The 10,541-nt window shown below is 42.7% G+C and overlaps 1 protein-coding gene across 2 annotated transcripts in view; it reads right to left on the bottom strand.

The window, feature by feature from the left end:
- The window catches only part of EYA2 (EYA transcriptional coactivator and phosphatase 2), a 142,489-nt gene extending 137,229 nt beyond the window's left edge, over positions 1–5,260 (bottom strand). For both annotated transcript variants that reach the window (XM_066586102.1, XM_066586101.1), the window contains exon 1: positions 5,070–5,260. The gene's annotated coding sequence lies outside the window, so the exon portion shown is untranslated. The remainder of the gene's footprint in view (positions 1–5,069) is intronic.
- Positions 5,261–10,541: the final 5,281 nt, after the last annotated feature.

A 10,541-nucleotide genomic window follows, 5' to 3' on the forward strand; every position in this document is an offset into this window, starting at 1 on the left:
TCAAGTTGATGGTGGTTTCCCTAGAGGGTCCCTTCGTATCTGCCGTGGGGGTAAATGCACGCTGGATCTTTCCTATTCCATCCTGGAGATAAGCGGCACGAGCGATACTTACTGCATGCCGCTCGTCTGGGGGACACTGAGGTGTTCTGCGCAGTTCATATCTTGTAGTCTATGTACAGCTGACATACATGAAAGCGTCCCAGCATGCACCACGACGTGTACATTGGTTTCTGGCGAGAAGATGGACGCACTAAGAGCAGAATTCTTCCGCTACGATGCAGCGGTATTTGCGGCCCTGTGCAGAATTTTGCACCAGTATTCACACAGATAACATGCAGATTTTGCCATGGAATTGAAAATGGCTTAAATTCCTCATCAAAACCTGCATTGAGGCATACGGATTTTGGTGCCGATTTCCACTGCGTCCCGGTGGAATAATTCCCCCTGTGTGAAAGAGCTCTAATAGTAATTTACGCATCGGCATGTTTGAAAGTAAGAATGCAGACAAAAGCACAAAGCCCAGAAAAGAGTCGTCCACTAAAGCCAAGCTATCCGTCCGAACGCAGACACAGCGGCCATGCTTGTAGACGGCAAGCATACGTTTTATTGCATTCTAGATGGAAAAACAACCGTGTCATGTGACCAACAGTTCCAACCGTACTGATCCTCAGCCAGTATAACGATATTTTACAAATAGAAGGGAGTACAGTATAGAAGGAAAAACCAGAAATGTTAACAATTCCCATTGTACATTTATTAGACTATTAGTGTAAACTACGCCCCAGCTATATGGTGTGCCGTCATGTGGTGAACAACGAGCTCCTCTCTGCAGTGCTGTGAGCGGCTGGTAATGTCTAAGGAGCCCCCCGTAACAATGGCGGCTGCGATACACTTCCCCTAATGGAGTTTTCTGGCCAAGATAATAGAAGTTATTAGGACATCAGTTTTACTGAAATGTCGCGGATGCGGTTTATACATTCCTTTGGAGGGGTCAACGTTTGGCAGCTCCGGGGTGAATTATTGGGTAGGATCATTGCAAAAATAATAGAATTTAGAGTCGCAGCACCGCAAAAATAGGAGGTTCTCGGTCACAAAGTGTTCTGTATGGAACCGTTTACTGACAGAAGTGTCGTCCATAAAGGAGCGGCTAGGCGGTCACCATTGTGGCGTCTCTTCTGTGAGAGGAGTAGTACACACTTGTAGGAGCAGAGCGGGCGCCCATCAACTTTCAATGTGCTACAGATCTTTGCCCCATTTTCCCCGTGCATAAAGGAGGATCAGCCCCCACCCCTCAGCAGCAGCTTTTGGGACCCGGGAGATGTCTGCTGCTTGACGGACTTGTACATGAAATTCAAGAATTGCAGCAAAATAAGCAGAGATGTCAGTCAGCCGCCTCTACCCATAACCCCCTGCTTCGTGCCTTCATGGGAACCCAGACGTGAGTGACAGCCTTGTTTAACTGATTGTGTGCCCACCACACTGCATACGAGGGGTCACAGCTTTAGATATATAGTGAAAACGGGCAAAACAACCACAAAGTCCTCCCCCACCTTCTACCACGGTTCCCATAGATAATTCGGATATAAGTAGAGGGGAACGTGGCCCATCATCAGGATGCTTCCAGCGTCTACGTCTCTCCACGGACTTGTTAGTACACACAATTAAACACCTTGACTGAAACGCTATATAGCTGCAAGCTACAAATCCCAGCAAACAACCCCTAAACAAGAAGCACTCAGCAGCTCGGAGGTTAAATCCCCCACAACTTCCAAAAATTCCTAATTAATTACACTCCCGGATTTAAAGCCACCTTCACCTCCTCCTGCTGAAGCGCCACAATTAGAAGAGGCTTCCAGGGGGGCAAATAATATTTCCAGAAACCAAGATGTTACGAAGCTAAACACGTGGCGGGTCTGACATGACGACCTGATTTACACCTTATTCCATACTGTTTCCTATAAGGCACAGAGTGACGCTATACATTCAATAAAACAGCGGATTCCTATGAAGACACGGGGGACGACGAGGAAAAAACAACCAGACTCAGTGTGGGAAATTGCTCTTCTTGCAGATTCTCTCCTTGAGGCCATATTTACACGGGATGCATAAAACTCGCACGAAAGAACCTGTTATTTTACATGGGTCTATTTAAATGCACAATTTATGCTCCCAGCGATGCTGAAAGATAGAAAGCTTGCAGCAAGTCCTATTTTTGTGAGATTCTGCAGAAAACCCGACCATTATGTCCTATGGGTGAGTTTAAAAAAAAATCGTATTCAACACGTATGTACATGTGAGTTTCATGTTAGTATGATGAGATTTTTACATTTTCCTACTGAAATATGGGATTTTCACAAAAAAAAACGCCTGCAAAAAAAAATCACATGTAGTGTGATGCAATGCACTTTTCTCACAAAACGCACTGCGCTCACGGGCAAAATTGCAGGTTTCAGAGTGTGACATCAGCCCGAGTTCCTTGAGCCGATATTGCTCTCGCCAGTGTAAATATGGCCCAAGGCCGACTTCACGCTACAGTGGGTTTGCTCTGCATTAGGGCAGAGCCAATATAAATCCACAGGACTCTTCACATGGCCTTTTACAGACACTCTGGTTTTTCCATATTTGTATTCCTTTCTATTGCATAAATACAGATCAAAAAATAATACAAATGTGGATACAAATACAGGTTAAAAACGGATGACATACAGATGGAAGGTTTTTGGAAACAGGTCTGTAATATGGATATAACGGATGTGTTTTTATACAGGCCACATCTACACAAATTCTTCTATGACCATCCAATAGTCCAGAATGTTCAATAATCTGGCATCAAATCCTATCAATTATGGATTGGAGACATTGTACTATATATGTATAAACACGTTAGGAATGTTTTTGGTCAGAGCACAAATTTTGGTACATTTGAAAATTTAAACATCAAAATTTTTTTAGGATAAAATGTACAGAACACAAATTGCTGAAAATCTCCGGATCGCGGTCGCCAACAAGGGAAGATTAGTTTTTAGTTTTAATGTCATCACGTCTGGGAGATGTCACCGCTGCTATTTGTCACCTTGTGGGTACCTGACCGGTGTGGAGAGCGCTTTAGAGTAGTTAATAGCTGTAAGTATTCGCCATCTCCAGCGGATATACTCGGGGACAAAAGTGTTTGTGATAAGGATTCCTTTCTGTCAACAGCGCACTATTTGCTAAATCCACAGGACGCTCCTGCGTTGGTTCAGCCATTGAGGCGTTTGTTTTACTAAATCCAACATTTTCCTCTCCTAACAAAGAAGTCATTCTAGCCGCATCCAGCGGTTCAATATTATGATAACACAAGTGTTTCTCCTTCTCATCACCGCTCATTACCTGCGCCAAGAGCCGCCGGATAAACAAGGTGAACACTTTTTACTTTGTGCAATAAAAGCCATTCCCTGGAGGAACAATCTTCTCCACAAACTGATTACAAGTAAAAAAAAGGGGGCAAATTAGAGTAAAAAAAACGGACTTGTCATCGGAGCGAACGCCTGCTAGAGAATTATCTCTTATTTATTATTGTGCTTTCAACTCTAATTATCCATCCTGAAAACTCCTTGCAATTATTAACGAGATTCATTGGATTATACTTCAGAGCCAGGTAATTAGAATATATTGCACTGTGCATAATGCTGAACGAGCTCATTAACATGCAGCAGCCACACCGTACCGCTCACAGAAAGTACCAGCAATACCGCGCGAGTAATGCTGCGGCCTCTTTATGACGAGCTCATTAGTAAATCGGCAATGGAATATAACTAAGTAAGAGGAACAAGTTATCGTGTAGATAGGAGACAAATAAAATGATGTTACCAGCTACACGGACCTCTTCACCGGGTTCTTATAACAAAATATATCGCAAGAAACACGTATCAGGGATGTAGAGAACGGTTTAGAGGCGATGGGACATCATTTACTCCTTGATTTCTTTCTCTTCTACAATAACGGTGTATGCGAGCAACGGGAATGATATACTGAATTAATGTCAACATTCAATTACTATTTTTTTCTCCAAATGTGCAATTCCTGCATTAATTTAACATAATTAAAGACATGAAATGTAACTGAAGAATGGTAGACATATTATAATATGCACACGTGCCGCCATCACCGCACATCTTACAATTTAAGGAGTACAATAAATTCCTCTTTCACTAAAGTAAGAACAATGCAATGAATTCTTTGCGGCTGCACTTACTGATCCGCCGTCGCATCGACCTCCAAACGCAGCTCCTTCTTTTTCTTGCAGTAAATGAGTTTTAACAGCTGAGTTTAGTGCGAGGGGATATTGTAAAGGGAATGGATTTAGTAGGAAATAAAGCAGTTATGAAGGTGAAAGTCTAATAACTTCCTCCTAAGATTCCGCTGACGACGTACAACCTCCCGTACGGTCCTGCTGCTGCCGAGAGTAAATCACTGGGAGGAAAGTCCTCATGAACAGCTGGCAACCCATTCCCAATTTATTGCCTTTATGGACTAAAAACTTAACTTAAAAATGATTAAAAAGCTCTGTTCAAGATTAAAATGTTAGCGGCGGCTTTCCCCCGCGCGGCCTGATGAGCGTAAACCATGATTGAATTGTAAGGATTAATTGGCCTTTAATGGAAATGATTAGTGCTCTCAGTGAATTAGTCCGCAGAGCTCTGCTTGGGGTTATTTTATTAGGAGGCTCTTTATATCGCTGCCGTCACGCAGATCAGCGGCACATTTTAATATTTGTGACTGTTGCTTTTTATCGTTTTTCTGCTACAGTGAGGCGATCTCAGGGTCGGTTACTGTACATTAATTCCCACCGATCTCCCGTCTGTGATAAGACGTTGTGTAACCGCAGGAGACAATGAAGGACGCGACTAACGAAGGGTCATTTACAAGCGACTCTAGTAAATGCTTCATGACAAGCTGATAAATATGCGCGCTCGTATCTCTACAACGGACTGATACGGGATCTATAAGATCAGCACAATTATAAAGCAAACTTTCTATATGCTAAGCAAGAGGCAAGGAGTGGAGTCGGGATAGCCGGCAGCACTTACCACTGTCCAGAAGAAGATGACCCTCGGTTTCTCCAGCCAGACTAGTGGAGGGTTGAGGAAGTGAAGGTCTCAGACGGCAAGTCTTGGATGCCTCTACTGCAGCGGACGCCGGGGCTTCTTACTCTTGTACACCATCAGCTGTAGATAGAAAGCAGCAGCGATGAGTGGGGCTGATCCTCCTGTCCAGGTGCTGCGGGGCTGACTGCCCTCTACATCTAGGAGGGGGACAGGCTGCTGCGAGGAGAGGGGAGGGGGGGTGGGAGAGACACAAGAAAGGGGTGGGTGGCTTCAATCCTAAACACACAGGTCTCCGAACCCTTTGTAAGATAGGAAGAACGTCACACATATCCCAGCTCTACAAGTCCCTTCCTATCAATCCTTCATTAACCCTTCGTTTGCTACAGCCGCGGTGCATTCTGCAATCCTTGACAATTCCAATGGAAAACAAAATTGTAAAATCCCTGCAAAACTCCACAAGAGCGAGCGGCAGGAACTTACAAGCTTCACCGCGGCGCCTTTATGTTATTCCTATAGGTCTTTAGTCCATGCAACTGCTAGCAGCAGCGAACAAGTTAAGAATGAGTCACTAGCGTATGACCGCAGTCTGTAAATGGGATTGCGGTTTGGGATACACTGAGGACACTTTTGGTGCGTTTGCTGAATTTAATCCCAGTTTTTTTTCAGTGAGTAAACATATGATCCGCTAAAAGTACAAGGGAGTGAGATGGGAGGAGGTCGCAGGTTCCAGTAGGGATCTAGCGCTCCGTATAATGCAACGATGGGAGGTCAGATCCCAAGCGGATTCCTGCATCTCGGTAACTTCAATCCCGTCGCCGACTCCTCACCAGCGGCGCCACATACAGGTTTATATACATCATCACCGATCACCGGATTTATGAAGCCCAGCACCAGAGGCATAACTTCAAGCTCCTGGGCCCCAAGGCAAAACCTGCAACGGGGCCCCCAACTTTAACGCTTTATTCATAGTACTTGGCTCCCTATATGGAGAAGAGGGGCATTATGGACCCCCTAAGGCTCCTGGGCCCGGGTGCAACCGCATCCCCTGCATCCTCTATAGTTTTGCCCCTGCCCTGCACGATTCACAGTCTCCGGCCGTGTGGCCTTGAAGTCACACTGGGCGCTGCTGATTTTCAGAATGTTTTCTGTCACTTCTGTGCTGATATGTGTTCCCTTGCCCCTGCAGCACCGCTCCTCTCCAGAATGAGGCGCTCTGAGGGGCTGATCTACTTTGCAAACAGAAGTGCTTATACGCGTGACTTTGTTTTTGTGATTTGCTGCAGTTTTCAGAACTGTAGCTTAGGGCATAAAGACCTGGGCGCATGCGCTAATACGCTCGCCGCTACGTTTTTTGTTTTTCTAAGGGCAAGTCCTATCTTTTCCCGCACGTAGTATTAACACGTTATAATCCCGCTAGTGCAAAAGAAACCATTGAAATCAACGGTTTCATCCCGTTATGTAGCCGCGATTCTTGCGGCCGCATCATGGGACTAAAGCACGCCCATCTGTTAAGCCCTTAAAGTATAATGTTTATTATTAAAATGATGCAATTTTGCTGCAATTACAAAAATCATGACATGAAACTGCAACAAAAACATTTCATGCAAATACACCCTAAATGCATATTCAGACTAAAAGAAGGGTTTTCACTAGAATTCCACAATAATGCAGTATTGCACTATGTCCCCCGTGCCGCAGCAGGTCTCCACAAGGCGGATGGCGGGGCAGGGGATATTCTTCACTTTCAATTGTTTCCAATAGTTTAAAGGAGATTCCACTTTAAAGATACAGTCATGCCCAATAAAACACCCTAAAACCATGGCAAGACTTCCTTCAGACCTTTTCTGGCATGTTTTTATTAAAAAACAAAAAAAATTACAGACGTAGCATTTATAAAACTGAATTGCGCAGCGCTATAGCGTTAACCTTGATTTGCATTTTTATTTTTTGGCCCCAAAGTTTTTTTTTGGTTTGGCAATTTTTCAGTGGAGAAGCTGATCTGAAAACACCTAAATATTGGAAATTTTTGAGGCCACTTTTTCTGCTTTGCTTCCATTCTCCATTCTGTCCGAGTGGCATGGATGCTTGGGCCTATTAGGACGTGCCTGTAAAAAAATACAGTGTAATGCAATATCTTAGTATTGCATCATTCTGTATAGGTGATCAAACAATGGCAAGTTCAAGTCTCCTATTGGAACTAAAAAAAAGAGTAGAAATAAGGAAAATAAATGCTTTTAGATTACTAAAAAAATATATGTATATTGGGCAAGATTTATAAAACTTTCTAAAATGAAAACTGTCTTTGTTGCTCATAGCAGCCAATCACAGACCAGCTTTCATATTCTGCCTTTGCAAAATGAAAGCCGCTCTGTGACTGGTTGTGCAACAAAGACAGTTTTATAAATCTCCCCATTATGTGTAAAAAAAACTTTTTCCTAGTCGTCGCATCAAACAGACAAAAAAAAAACTTGTTATCCCTGCATCCGTAAAGGTCCAACTTATTACAATATCCCATTATTAATCCTGCATGGTGAACACCATAAAAATATGAATACAGAGATCAAAAAGTCGTCCATACGCTAAAATGGTACTAATAAAAAACATGTTACCCTGCAAACAACAAGCCTCGTACAGCACTATCGACAGAGAAATACAAATGTTTATGGGGTCAGAAAATGGGGACAGGAAGCAATGTGAAAAAAAAACAACATTTTTTTTCAAGTAGTATTATATTAAACTATATACATTTGGTATCGTAGTAATCATACCGGCCCACAAAATAAAGAGAACATGGCATTTTCTGCACCGTGAACATGATACACCCACTGCCACCACCCATGGGGCAATTGCATTTGTTTCCCCATTTTGCCCAACTCAAAAATGTATTAAGGCTTTCTAATACATTATATGGTACGTTAGATAGTAACATACAACCCGTCCTGCAAGACAAGCGCTCATTAAGATGCCTCCAGAAAAAGAAAAAAGGGATGGTTTTTTAAAAGTTAAGACACCAGAGCTGCAGCATGCGACCCGGACGCAGAGCATCAATGAGTGCGGATTTTATTGCGCATCTTTTGTACTTACACAAAAATATAACCCATTATCTATTCACAGGGGTGGTTTTTCCCTCTCGCAGAGATGCAGCGAGGTCGGTCATGCTGCAATTTTTCTATCGCCCATTATTTCCTCTGAGAGTAAATAAAGCAGCCTCTCGCACTCATACGCAGATGGGATTTTTATTTTTCCCACAGAAACATGCAATTTTCACGTGCATGAAAAACGAGGGTGAAAAATCCCATATTCGGCGCTGCGTTTTTCCATGTTTGCATGTGTGATATCGGTCTGAGTTTCTCTTGCCCATGTAAATAGTGCCCGACCCTTGGGCGTGAAAGGGTTAAATATGTTTAGTGATGTGGAGTCAGTGGTGCACATTTATTATTGCTGCTCTGCCAGAATTCTGGTGGAAGTTGCATGTTTTGGTGCAAATACATTTAGAATTTACTATTGATTTGCACCAAAAAGATGTTACTCCACTTTTCTAAAGTTTCTAGAAAATGGGGCGGGGTTTGAATGGAGGGCGGCTTTTAGAGATTTTTATAAAACTTGCTAAATCTGTTGCCATGTCACTCCAGCAGCCGTGCAAAGTGACTTCTGGATGTATTTAAAAGTGCAGCGAATTTATTAACTTTGTGCGACATTTAGTAAACTTTAAACCGAAGTAAAGAAAACCTGCTGGAAAAGCGGCGTCTAAAATTCCACTTATTATAAGTGCCCCCCACTTTGTATGCCACCCAGAGTGAGATTGTAACAAATGTAGTGACTTTTTAGAAAGTTGCAATTCTTAATCTAAAATCGCCACTCAAACCCCTCCTCTTTACTAGAAACTTTTGAAACGTGGAGTAAGAGGTGGAACATCTGTTCCTATAGGCGCAAATCAATAGTAAATTGTCTAAATTGATTTGTGCCACAGGAAGGTGCCAATTACACCAAAATTGTGGGGCAACACCACTAATAAATGTGCCCCAAAGTTTGTAGGCTTTTCCTATTTCCTTATTGACTAATAGGTGACATCTGGATGCCTCATTTTTGTCACAAAAAAAAAAATGTGGCAAAAACACCAACGTTAAAATTTACAAAAATGTAGCAATTTGAAAAACATAAGGGGCAATGATCCTAAACCAATAGGATGTGCCAAATGTAATAAGGGGCGTAAACTTTTTAAAATCTACGGTAGGCTTACGGTGTAAATTATAGTGATATGATGTACCATGGCCGGTCTCCCCCCCCCCCCCCCCCCACTAAGTCCTCCGACTTTTTAAAAAAATGCAGCAAGGATGGCTTAAAAAGCGTAAAAGTGAGTCTTCTGCATAAATTTATGACATTTTAACACGGAAAACCTGTTGTAAATATATTTATAAATTCCCCCCTGTGTGTGGCACCAGGCTAGATCTGAATGCATGACTATCAGAGCTGTGGAGTCAGTAAGCCCAACTTAGCTGGCGACTGAGGTCCCCCTTGCATACTAGATCCCAGGATTGTGTCCGATTATTGCACTTCTGGGTAGCCAGGCTGAACTTTGTTGCCATTAACCCTTAATATTCCAAGCTTATCTATTTGCTTGATAAAGGGCATTTGAGCCCGAAACGTTAACGTTGCCTGAACTTTATGTGAACGTCTGGACTGGCAAATACATTTTTATGTGCATTCAGAATACAAGTGTGTGGTGGTAAGCCACACTTCTGACTAACTCTGACTCCAACTCCCGACTACGACCCATGGTTTTTATGTGATAAATGAACTGCACTAACATGGCTTTTGATGAAATAACCCGGCTCCATCCTACAGGCCAATGTTTTTCATAAATAGGGGCTTATATGAATCGAATATATATTTATAGGACACTCCAAAACTTTCCTAAATTCCTTCGAAAGGAAATATGCAACAAATTGTGTATTGAATTAATACCATATTATATATGTCCGAGTGAAAAATAACTAGTGTGACTGATCATTTAATGGCTTCATGCACACTGGTGATCTTTCACTCGTACCAATAGTGTAGATTTTTGGTCAATAAATGGCCACTACATTCTATGCAAGCATTCCAAAAGCAGAGCCCACTCACAGGCCAGCTGGATTCTAGTGCATTAAATTCAACTCTGAAGCATTTTACTGTCTGAAAGACGTGATTTTTTTCACACAAGTGAAATATAGATGTAAGGGCTTCACACGAGTGTTTGCACCAATCCGCCCCTTGCTACGCAGCGTATTTGCACATGAATGAGGTTTGGTGAGAGCTATAATCAGGGTTTGTTTCGTGCGTCTGCGCATAGTACTATAATTTTTGCGCTCGCGGGGCCAGTTCACATGTACGCGACACACCCTTTCTGTGGAACTGAATGGCTATTAAAGCCTAAAAAGGGCCAGCTTTCTTCTTCTGAGTTTTGCGCAGTGT

The sequence above is a fragment of the Eleutherodactylus coqui genome, chromosome 13 (genome assembly GCF_035609145.1).
Source record: "Eleutherodactylus coqui strain aEleCoq1 chromosome 13, aEleCoq1.hap1, whole genome shotgun sequence".
Lineage (NCBI taxonomy): Eukaryota > Metazoa > Chordata > Amphibia > Anura > Eleutherodactylidae > Eleutherodactylus > Eleutherodactylus coqui.